This window comes from Populus trichocarpa, chromosome 14, assembly GCF_000002775.5.
Source record: "Populus trichocarpa isolate Nisqually-1 chromosome 14, P.trichocarpa_v4.1, whole genome shotgun sequence".
NCBI classification, from domain to species: domain Eukaryota; kingdom Viridiplantae; phylum Streptophyta; class Magnoliopsida; order Malpighiales; family Salicaceae; genus Populus; species Populus trichocarpa.
The window spans coordinates 13,005,800-13,018,593 of record NC_037298.2 but is presented as its reverse complement, the minus strand read 5'-3'; the positions used below and the strand labels follow the sequence as shown (position 1 = coordinate 13,018,593).

The following is a 12,794-nucleotide window of genomic DNA, read 5'->3' as shown; positions in this document are numbered from 1 at the left end:
AAATATGTTTGCTTTTCTTTTGGTCTTCTTTTATTGGGTTGTGTAATTCTACGGCGTGCTTTTTTTCTACGTAATCAGACTCTACTCTCAATTTTCTTCTCAGCACAAAAACATCATCATATCAAACATATATATTCGCTAACAAATATATTTAAATGATATATTTTTTTAATTTTTAAAATTTATTTTATATCTCACATTAAAATAATTTAAAAATATATAAAAATTAATAATTTTAAATTTTTAGCAAACACATGATAAGCTAGGGTTTCTGAATATTATACACGCAGCAGAAATAATAAAATAAAATTATTTAAGGGTCTCTAGCATCTTGCTAGACAGATATAAAATTATTTAGGGATTTATTACCTAAAGATCCGATCTTCTTTGACTTTGAATAATTCTTTAAAAGATGAGTTTGTCGCAAACCACAAGCTGTTTAATTGTTCGACCTCCAACAATAATTCACACGAACCACTATTAAGAAATCTTCTAAATCCCTATTCAGTAGAGGGTGATTATTGTACTTAAAGTGCTAGTTTTTTATTTTATGACTTATGTAGTTTTTCTATTTAATAGATAACAACAGTTGAAAAATAAGATGCATGACTAACTTGACTATAATTTGTAAAATATTAATTTGTTCCTTAAATAATATCCATATATTATTTAAGGATAATTTTAGAAATTTAATCAATCAAATTCCTACTTGATTATTCCAAGACTATAATTATAATCTTTGAATTAAATACATTCTAGTGCTTAATTTCTAAAATTATTTTCAATCAAATAACACTTTATGAATTATCTCACTTAATTTCTGATTAATAGTTCTTAAAGTGTGTGACTTGTTAGGTTCCTAATATGATGGTCTAAATATAAATTATAATTATAATTAAATATAATTAAATCAATTAAATAATTTAATTTATTATCAATTCAACAATTGATTAATTTATATTTGAAGATCAGGTGCATCGTTTAACAACGTATCATAACCTCCTAAATATTAGAAAATTCATTAGTAGTTTCAGTGACAATTTTCTTGATGTAATTAATATCATTTCATCAATAATGTTCTTATTTAACATTAACGCATAGAAAATGCATGTTATATTAAATCATGTTTGTTTTCTACATAATAGTTATTGATCGTTCGAATGAGATTTGAAACTCTTTTCAAATTTCATTCCACCTTAACTAAGAATTTCTTAGTCGATACTATTTAAGAACAGATAAAATATTTTTTTTTCTAATTCATCTAAGATGATGAATACTCTCTTGATCACTCAAATACCTTCATATAGTTTATGATATACTCAATGTTTATCCATTTGTCACCTCGATTAAGATAATATGTAACAGGATCAAAGTATAACATTTTTTATATATAAAATAACTTAGTGATTTCAAGTTTAAAGATCACTTACACGACCGTCACATGAGTTTTTCCATAGACATGGGTGATCTCTCCATGTGGAATTCTTATGAAGATAAGTTCAGTGTACATGTCTTATGATAAATACCTATATATTAGTTCTAGGTATTTCTTATAACTCAGCTTATGAGAACAGTTGTTTCATTTCATACAGAAAAGAACATGATATATACTAGCCCCTACAGCTCTAATAAATATAGAGTATTTAAGAGAGTATCGACCAAGGATATTTTAGAAAACAATGCTTTGATGCAATAAAAATCTCATAATAATAACAATTTTATAATTTTCTTCGCAAAGTATTTTTTGTCTCATTAACTTTATATTTATTCTAGATTCATAGATGTAAAACTAGATTTGTTAATATAATATAAATATTAAAAATAAACTAAATTTTTATCAATAATAAATATATATTTATACGAGTATAACAATGTTAGGTATAACCAATCAATCGATCGGCTACGAGACTTATTAAACTAACGCTTGGCCGCATAGCAAAACGGTGCCATTTTCTTTCTCAGGGCAGTTTGAAATTGAAATTCAGCCCCTTCTTCATGAAATTGATGCTTTTGAAGGCCCCAATCATAGGCGAACAAGACAAGTTCATCTTAATAATTATGTATTCAATAGTTAAATCAAATAAGGTTTTAAAATAGCAATATAGTTTGTTTAATGATTATGTAACCCTGGCCTCATTGGACCACCTCCTCCCGATGTTGAAAACGGGAAAAAGCAATCGAATTCCAATCACATCACAACCACAAAGAAAATGAAATGATGTGATTTTGCTAGAGATAGGGAAATAGGGATGCTTTTGCTTTGCATGAACGTGAAATTATATTTCCAGGTTGGACGCCTCCTAGGGTTTAGTTTACCGACAATTACGCCCATAACTAGAGGTCAAGAAAAACGGTCGCGTACAGGGCCATGAAAACCAGCCATAAAAAAAATAAATAAATCATAAATTATTTTTCATAAAAATTATTGACCCACCCCCACTACAGTATTCATCATAATTGTGGTAAACAGCTCGAAATGAAATGAACTGTTCATTTGTAGCTACCATTCAACACGACAATTCTATAAAAAATAAATAAAAATAAATTATTAAATATAATTTTTAATAATTATATTGTTTTTGGAATCATTTTTATTTAATAAGATGATAAAATAAATAAATTTTAAAAAAACCAAGCACCATCCCAACACTGATACATTTTTTTAAGATCATGATCATTTTATAGAAAGTAAATCAAAATTATTTTTTTTAACAATGTGATGAACCATTTTTTATTTAATAATATGATAAGAAAAAAAATAAATGATAATAAAACTGAGCACTAACCCAATACCATGATGTTTTTCCAAGACCATAATAACCCCATGTAAAGAAAATCAAAGTAAATAATAAAGTTCAATTCCCGATAAATATAGTGTTGAAATATGAAAATGATTTTTTTTAATAAAAAAAATATTACTATTCCAATAAAATGTAACATGTGAGAAGTCGAATGATTTCTTCTTCTCAATTAGTTCTTTATTAATTTTAATTTGAGTTGAAAATTAAAATAAAATACTCCTTAAGTTGTTTTTTTTTCTCTCTCTTTTTAGAGGGTGTTTGAAAGTATAATAACGGTTACTTTTTAGAGTATTTTTTGCTCGAAAATACATCAAAATAATATATTTTTTAAGATCAATATACCAAAATAATCTGAAAATATTAAAATTATAAATTTAAAGTAAAAAAATAATTTTTTAAAAAAATAGTAAACAAACTAGTTATTTAGCTCGGGAGGGGGAAATAATGAAGTTAAGGGTTTAAAGAAGGTGATGTGAGAGCAGAAATAAAGAAAACAAGCAATGATTCAAATATAATTATTGATGAAGAGGAATGTACGTGCCTATTTTTTTTTTATTTTTTTTCCTATTAATATAAAAAAATGACAATCATAGTTACATTGAAGACTGTCTATGGACTATAACGTTGTGATCAAATCTACCTTTTGTGATAATTTGCAGTTTTCGTGTTCACTGTCGAATGATGTGAAAGCAATGATGGAACATCGTATCGATTTAGTGTTTAATTATTCTCTTACTTTCTAATATTAGGTTAAAAATGGCTAAGGGCAATTCTCATGTCTAATAAAAATAATAAAATAAAAATAATAAAATAAAATAATAATTTTGAAAGGTATTTTAACTGGTCAAATTTTAAATTTATTTTTCAATGATTACAAGTTCAAATTTTCTTAGAGTTATTAAAAACTTATATAATCGTTAACTTTAAAGTTTGTGAGATTAATTAAGAGATACAAAAACTAACCAAACACTTAAGTTTAAAAAACATGTTTTCTAGTTTTTTTTTTTTTTTAAAAAAGCTAGTTTTAATGCAATCTTTTTTATAATTCTTTTAGAGATACTATATAATAAAATGTCCAAGGTAGTCAAATATTGATTCAAGTTTTCTTTTTTTATTATTTTCTTGTTGACGCGACATCAATCACGATGATAAATCTAAATGCTATTCCACGACTCAATGTTCGTATGATCACGTCATGATAGATTAAAATAACGTTAAAGAGTAGGTATTCAATTAAAAATCATATAAACGCAAGGCAGGCATTCAATTAAAAATCACTACTGCTCTCTTTATCTTTCCATTTCAAAAATATTTTTTAATATTTTTCACATCACTTAAAATAAAAAAAAATTTATTTTAATATATTTTTAAATAAAAAATACTTTAAAAAACAACTATTATTAGACTCTCCGCGAACCCCTAAAATCCCATTTATGTATTTTCCGGGCTAGACTGACGAAGCAGGCAAGCAAAAAGGATACAATTGCTTGGGATATGTTTGGTATAAAATATATTGTTTGGAAGGTATACAAAACCCTCTAAGATAAGGGAGTCGAATATCAACGCCCTTTCCCCCAAAAGAATGCAATAATAAAAACGAAAGGCAAAGACCATGTAACCGCCCCTCTGGGCAAGGACAGGGGCGCGCACCGACACTTGATTGCTGGCCTTTTTGCTCTTTATTTCTCCTCGGGGCTTTGGACCGTTGAAAAATAAATAATTCGAAAAGCATAGCAAACGACCAGTAAGTAAGCGCATGATGGAGGTGGAACATGGACGACACTGTAACTTCCAAATCTTGGAAATATATATATTATTGTACTATATAATATACATGATGCTCTTTTATTTTATCACACCAGTCTTTTCAAGGAACCAAGATGACAACAAGTAAATAAATTATAAGCATGATTATACAATAATTATTGGCGAGCCTGAGGCTGTCTTTCCTTACGTTTGAAAGCTGTTTTTTTTTAAAGTATTTTTTTATTAAAAATATATTAAAATGAATCAAAATTAATTTTAATTTTTAAGTAATCTTAATTTGAATCTATAGCATAAAGAAAGAGAGAGAGAGAGAATACCACCAACCATTCCAACCCTTTACTATTTCCTAACCAACTTGTATTTATTTAAATATTTTGAACGAATACGGGCACGTAGGTAGCAACTCAATTTGAAGAAATCACAATCATTTTAAAGTCAATAATAAGCTTGTAGTAAATTCAAGAGTTAACTTGTTTTCTAATTATATTATTTTGGGGGGGAATGAGGTTTCTTGGTTTTAAATATTGCTATACAATAGTTTTATTCATGTCTCTTTGCTCGGAGATCCGCAACAACAATAACAAAATTAATATTTATAAATAAAAAAAATATTTTTAAAGTATTTTTTACTTGAAAATACATATTAGATGAGGTTTTAAGATATGATTTATATTATTTTCTAAAACACCATCTAAAGTAAAAGTCATTTAGGTTTGAAACTTGCACAGACTCATACTACCTTGTGCTTAATTTTTATTAAATAAATAAAGACGGTGAGATTCGAACTCATGACCGTTTGATCATTGATACCATGTCAAAGAACCATCTTAACCCAATAGCTTAAGCTATCATGTAAGGTCACGAGATATGATTTATATTATTCTCTAACAAAAATAATACTATTTTAATTTTTTAAAATTTATTTTTAATATAGCACCTCTACGTTCTAAAATATTAAAATAATAGTTTAAAACTAAATTAAAATTATAAAAAGTTTTAAAAAAACAGGACTTGAGATCCGGACTAAATGTGAACAAATAAAACCAGGCACATACACACAAGTGTACTTCCCTCAGTTCTCACTTCTCTGGGCCTCTGGCCAAGTATTTGGCTTTGCCAATCCTCCATCATCAGCTAGTTCCTTTCAAAAACACTGCCAGTACTCTGTAGTAAATGCTGATTGTGGCAGTCATGAATGCCATGCATAGACGCATACATTTCATATGGATTCTTCGACGAGAGAGGGAGTGAAATCAAGCTCTGAAAGCTGCCTTCCCTTTGTTGGCCAGACGATTGTTCTCTGGTTTAAAGCTGTTCTTTTTTATTGCTACACTGCGAATATTTCCAAACGGCAATAGACATTCTACTTATTATTATTATTATTATTATTATTATTATTTCATGAGAGTGACAATACATGACGAAAGTGATGATATTACTTGGCAATAGTCTCTATCCCTGTTCTTGGCAACTTCTTGGGATTTTTTTTTCCCAGGAAAAACATGTATTGTGTTTTATTAGTTCTAACATACAAGATGCATAGAGATATCCTAACTTTTTGGGATTTGTTTAATTTCTTAGTTTAAGTAATTTAATTTATTTTTTATAATTAAAGTATTCTCCGATTTAATATGAAAAGCTTAAAGAGTTAGTAACCGGTAGCTGATATTTATAAAAAGTCTTTTTTAATGGATTTGGGACTCTCCAATGATAAAGTTAGTAACTTTACAGAGAAAGAAAGGAAAATAATATTATAGAGAGAGATACTTTGAAAATATACATGCACCAAAGAATAAAAAGATTATGAACCTTTAACTTGAAAGATTTATGGTATATTTATAGTTCATAAATCTTATTTTTTTGTGAAGAAAAAGAACCAGGGTGTAATTTTATTTTTATGATATTTTGAATTATATTTTACTCAAAATAATATCTATTAAATTAATATAAAATATTAAAAAACTCAGGAGGAATCCAAATTTTTTTTTAATTAGTGCTGCTCGGACCATTAAAAATGAGAAATGAGTGCTCATTGACTGGCGGATGCATGTTATTACAAAAGAAAAAAAGTTATGGTGCGTGTAAATTTACAAGAAAATAAAGTATCCACCACGAGGGCATAATAAATAAAGTAATAAACGCTAGCATCCAAAGCAGGGAGACGGACACGCGAGGAAAAACAAATAAGAAGAAAACGCTTTGATTCATATATATAGATTGAAAAAAAAAAAAGGAAAAAAAGAAGAAGCAGAATTCCATTACCAACACATCACGTGAGGTCTCAGCTTGAACGCATGATTAAGTTTCTGTTTCTGCTTCTTTTAGGGTATATTCTCTAATGAAACCTTTCCTCTTCTCTTAGATTAGCTTTCTAACAATGGTATTTTTCTTTTCTTTTCTTTTCTCTCAACTCCAGAAAGCACCAAAAGCTTGCAAAGTGAGATTTCCACCAGGAGAAAAAGTTGTTGGTAGATTTAAGAATGCCAGTACTAAAGCATGAAGGTAAAAAGCCTTTATTTTTATTTTTATCTTTGTTGTCTTTTGGGCATAGCATCTCTAACTTTAGAGGAAGGGCGCCAGTCCGGCTCCCTGAAGAATCAGGCCATGAAAACAATGAAAAGGAAGCTCTAATCAGTAACATACATGGGATAACAACGCTTCTGGGAAGCAATTAAACATGCTATTTCTACCGTAAACAACACAGTAATGCTCCCTACAGGTGACCACATGGTATCTTGAAGCTTGCAACTTGGAGAAGAATCTGTTGTTGCTGTGGACAGTCCGTCACGCCCTCTCGCTTTTGGTAATAGCATCTTGAGGGGATTAACCTTTTTCAGTAGCCATAATAAAAGAAGATGAAGAAAAGGAAAAAGAAGAGAGTGAAAGCAATAAAGTGACTGGCTAAAGATGTGGAGCCACTGACCACTGATGATATACATGGGCGAGTGAGTGTGTATTGATTTTACTGTGCAATGGAGATTTAGAGATCGGCGTAGATGCATACACTGCCCAGTGGTAGATTCTCAACAGCAGGAAAAAGAAGGAAACTTGCGTGGATTGCAGCAGCAACAATGATTCTCAAAATGAGCTGTTGCAAAAATAATCAGTACTGCTTCATAAGGTCCTTGAGGATATGATTAATGCATAAGACCATATGGGAAACGAAGTGAATCTTAATTATTATTAAACCAGATTTAATATATATATATATAAAACTGAAACAAACGCAGTTGCCGAAGTGTATGAACAAACGCAGTTGCCGAAGTGTATGATGATTTCTTGACCGTCCATTCATCTCAATCATGGAGTTTCTATTATTTCACATGGGCTACAACCAGAACACCTTTTTTTTTTATATATGTAATTAAATAACTTATATTCCATATTTTGTTTGTCATTACGTGTTTCCTTGAAGTTTCGCAAGGATGGAATGCTCCCTGTTGAGGAGGCAAATTACTTAATAAAATGTGGCATCTTCTGCAGAACAAGGACTCAAGCTGTGCAAAGAGCTTTCGACCCATGAAGAGGTGTTTAATTATAGTGTGTTTCCTCCCAATAAAATCTCTTAGATACATAGACAAAACTTGTAGGAAGTCCATTGGAACGATATAGCCGCCCTCCTTTTTATATAAATAGAAAAAAACAAGCCTGTTTTTTTAAAAATAAAAATAAAAAAAATCATTTCCTGCAAACTTATTTTCACCATTGAACTTTTTTCCTTCTTTTCCTTTTTTTTTCCCATCTAGTATTTGACCAAAATTTCTACATTTCACTACTTCATTGCATAAAGTTTCCTCGAGATATTACAAATAATTGTTCATATATAGTCTTGAAAAGAACATGTCTGAAGATGAACATACGGCCTGTAGGAAAACGGAAACAATAGTACTCTTTATGTTTTGAAAAGTAACCAAGAAATATACATCTAGTGGATTTGAAATCAAGCTTAGAACAACCAAAAGGAGTTGAATATGGATAAGATGCGCAACCAAAAATTCATAAAAAAATATAACATGGTGAAGATTTAAACATGAGCTCATAGGAAGACTTGCCATGAAGAATAGGAGTAGGTAGCCTATTAATGAGAAAAATTGTTATGATAAAGGTTGCAGTCTAGAATTTTAATGGAATAAAAACATGAGCGGTAACATTCCAGTTCACAAAACAACATATCAAACATAATAATGATATAGAAATAGCATGGTAATATTTTTTTATTTCCAAATTTATATAGAGATTGATGAAATTTCTACCGAAATTTCGATAGAGTTTCTCCTATAGTTACGTATACCAAGTTATCGACAATTGCCTACCTTTCAAGGCTTTTATAACCACATAGGTTCTTCATCTCAATTTTCTTTTCATATTATCCCACCCTCAGAAACATTCTCAACGTCACATAGACCATTCATCTTTCAGTATTAATATCATATACATTCTTAATAGTATAATTCGAAACATGTGCTAGATAAAATGAAAGAATTATTAAACCAATCATGCATGAAAATCCTAAGACGTAAATGTACGTCATGATGATATTGTCAGGTTTCCCTCTCTTTTTTTTTTCATCCCTCACTTATTCATGCCTTTTAGATCTAGTCCTCTCCTCTTTGTTTTTCCTATCTTAGGTCCCAATTTCTCTTTATTCACTTATGTATTTTCACACTTCAAGTTAGAAGTTTTTTTTTTTATCTTACTAATGGTTCTCTATTTACTTAATCTCATGCATTGATGTTTAAGGGGTTTATATGAGCCATTAAAATGAGACATGTCTCAATAATATGACGATGTTCAGCTAAACCATTTTGTTCAGGAGTTTCAAGACAATATAATTGATAGAATCCCTATTGAAGTAAAATAGTGTTTTAAAGTTGTATTAATAAATTCACCTCCCTCGTTGCTATGAAAATTTTTCACTTGAGTTTGAAACTGGGTTTCTAGCATTTTGAAAAATTCAGGAAGAATAAGAATGACATTTGATTTATGATTAATGGGAAAAAGCCATATGTAGCAAGATAATTCATCCACAATAATCAAATAAAACTAAAAACCATCATAAGAAGTTATGGGAGCTGGTCCCCAAACATCCATACGAAGAGTATGTAACAATGTTTTAACATATGTAATTCTGGATGTGATATGATTCGGGCAATGAAAAAACAATTAGATTCAGATTCTGATGTAAAATACGCAACTGTCTAGTTTCATGGAAACAATCATAATTCCCAATCCGACTGTTGGATTGAGCTGAACTTTTACATGGAGTCTCTTGACATGTTTTCCTATCTTGGGATAAAATTTCAGTTCAATCAAAGTTTGGGAAGGCATCTCAATACTGGTCAACATAGGCTGTATGAATTTGTTATTTACTTCCCTTTGACTTGTGGACTTCCTATTTGGCTAGGATTCTTTTCCTACAAGAATGTGACAACTGGTTTTAAAAATTTTCTAGTCTTGTAAGGATATTTAATGGGCAACAACATGGTTTGCATGTGTGGTATGCACTCCATATTAATGTGAAATCCTTATGGTGTATGGAAACAATTATTCTATCCTTATTATAGTAGGAATCTATCATTAAATAAGTTTCCAAGTCAGCCAAGAATACTTTGCAAACAAGGAAACTAAAGAGGAGACAACTTCAGATTTGATTCTCTTAGCTTATATGAGACTTATAAAGGGCAACAAATCTGATCCTATTATATTTAGGATATTAAATTCGGATTTATTATTGTTATTATTATTTTCTTCTTAGTTTAGGGTTTTTTTATATTATTTAGGTTTAATTGTAAGCGAGCATCATATAAGTCCACATAAGGGGTCTATTAGGGTTTGTCTCAGTATATAGTCAGTATAAATAAAGGCATAACCAGACATGTAAGGTTAGACAATTCAGATTAATAAAACTTCTTGTTTACTGCACTTGTTGTGTGTTGTTGAGATAATCTCCCTTCCTTGATTTTCTAAAGAATTGAAAAATGACTCACCGAAGAACAACTAACTTCGTGGCGTCATTCTTATACTTCTTGTTCGCAAATCAATACTTGTTAGGTGGGGGTTTCCGTTTCCAATAGTGTTGGTGCCTAGGTACAAGTTATCTTTGTGCCACACTCCTATCAAACCTGATTTACTTGGCTTTCTAGGAATTTGGTGTCTTTGTGTATGGGTTGCTTGACCATATGATCAAGAGGTTTGCTTCATTTCGTATTAGAGCTTGGCTTTATTAATCAGGTTCTATCCTTTTATTTCTTGTATTTTTGTTTTTACCTTCCACGTCAATTTTTCTTTGTGTTGTTTTTGTTTCGGGTTTAATCTTGTTTCAAATCAGTTTCGGTCAAATTGTCTTCTTCCTACATTATTCTTGATTAGTTATATTGAATTGAGTCTTTTGGGATTAAAAAAAGGGTGTCATATTATTCTTTCTTTCCAAAATTTCTTTTTAGAGTAAAAAAATAATCAGAAAATGTTATTTAGGACAAAGGGATATGTTTCGCTTCTGTTTTGCGTCCACTTATCAAACCATATTGTAATTGTATCAAAATTGATATTCTGGTTATTTAGGGTGAAATCAAATAATATATCAAGTTTCAACTCATTTGGACATCGTTTGGTTTAGATTCCAAATTCAGGTTTTAAAAGAGCTGATTCGCGTCAGTTTCCTTTCCATATATTAAATCAATTCAACATTAAATCTAACTTGATATTCTGGTATTTTAACATGAATTCGCTCTAAATTTCAAATTTCATACCGTTTGAAAGTCATTTGGTTTAGGTTCCTTTTTGGGCCTAAAGAGGTTTTTTACGTTTGTCAATTGAAAGTCCATGTAATTTTGGGTCAGTTTTCAGTCCTCAATTTCTTTTTACTTTCTTTACTGTCATTAGCTTTCGTTTTAGGTTTTGATATAAAAAAAATGCAAAGGGAGTATTGTAATCAGGATTTCATGAATTCTAATGAGGTATTATGGCAAAAGAAGAAGAAGATTCAAAAAGAGATGTGGTATCAAAAGGAGAGAAATAAAGAGATTAGTGTTCTAAAAAAAACCAAGAGTCTATCTTGTATTCTAGGGAAGATACTACAAGAACTTGATGTGTTAACGATATTAGTCAATGCCCAGCGAACTTCAAAAAGAGAGGAGCAAAAACACTACAATGATGATAGACGAAAGAGAATGGTTGTTACCTTCATCCAAAGTTGTTGGTGACGATTCTTGGCAAAAAAAAAAGAACTTCAAAGGCTTCAAAAAAGGCTACAACTTTGTCCATTATCCCTGTTAATGATTTGAGGATGATTCATCTAGAAGAGAGATGGAATGATATGATCCGGGCAACAAAAAAACAATCTGATTCGGATTCTGATGTAAAATGTGTAACTGTTCAATTTCACAACAACAATCATAGATCGCAATTCGACCGTTGGATCGAGCTGAAATTTAACATGGGGTCTCCTGACATGTTTTCCTACCTTGGGTTAAACTTTCAGATCAATTAGAGTTCAGGAAGAAATCACAATATTGGTCAAAAAAGGCTATACAAATTTTGTTATTTACTTCCTTTTAACTTGTGGACTTCCTATTTGGCTAGGATTCTTTTCCTACAAGGATGTGGCAGCTGGTTTTGGGAATTTCCTAGTCTTGCAAGGATATTTAATGGGCAACAACATAGTTTCCATGTGTGGTATAGACTTCATATTAATGTGGAATCCTTATGGTGTATGAAAACAATTATTCTATCCTTATTATAATAGGAATCTATCATTAAATAAGTTTTCAAGTCAGCTAAGAATACTTTGCAAACAAGAAAACTAAAGAGGAGGCAACTTCAGATTTGATTCTCCTAGTTTATATGAGACTTCTAAAGGGTAGCAAATCTGATCGTATTATATTTAGGATATTAAATTCAGATTTATTATTGTTATTATTTTTTCTTCTTAGTTTAAGGTTTATTTATATTATTTGGGTTTAATTGTAAGGGAGTATCATATAAGTCCATATAAGGGGTCTATTAGGGTTTGTTTCAGTATAGAGTCAGTATAAATAAAGGCATAACCAGACATGTAAGGTTAGACAATTTAGATTAATAAAAAAATTTATTTGCCGCACTTGTTGTGTGTTTATGGGATAATTTCCCTTCCTTGGTTCTCTAAAGAACTAAAAAATAACTTATCGAAGAACAGCTGACTTCGTGGCGTTATCCTTATACTTCTCATTCGCGAATCAATATTCGTTG

General features: G+C 30.1%; 1 long non-coding RNA gene across 1 annotated transcript; it reads left to right on the top strand.

The window, feature by feature from the left end:
* The first annotated feature begins 6,680 nt into the window (after positions 1 to 6,680).
* LOC112324080 (uncharacterized) lies at positions 6,681 to 7,759 on the top strand. The gene is made up of 2 exons (XR_002977746.2): positions 6,681 to 6,894; positions 6,985 to 7,759. It is a non-coding gene; the product is annotated as an uncharacterized LOC112324080 (long non-coding RNA).
* The last annotated feature ends 5,035 nt before the right edge of the window (positions 7,760 to 12,794 follow it).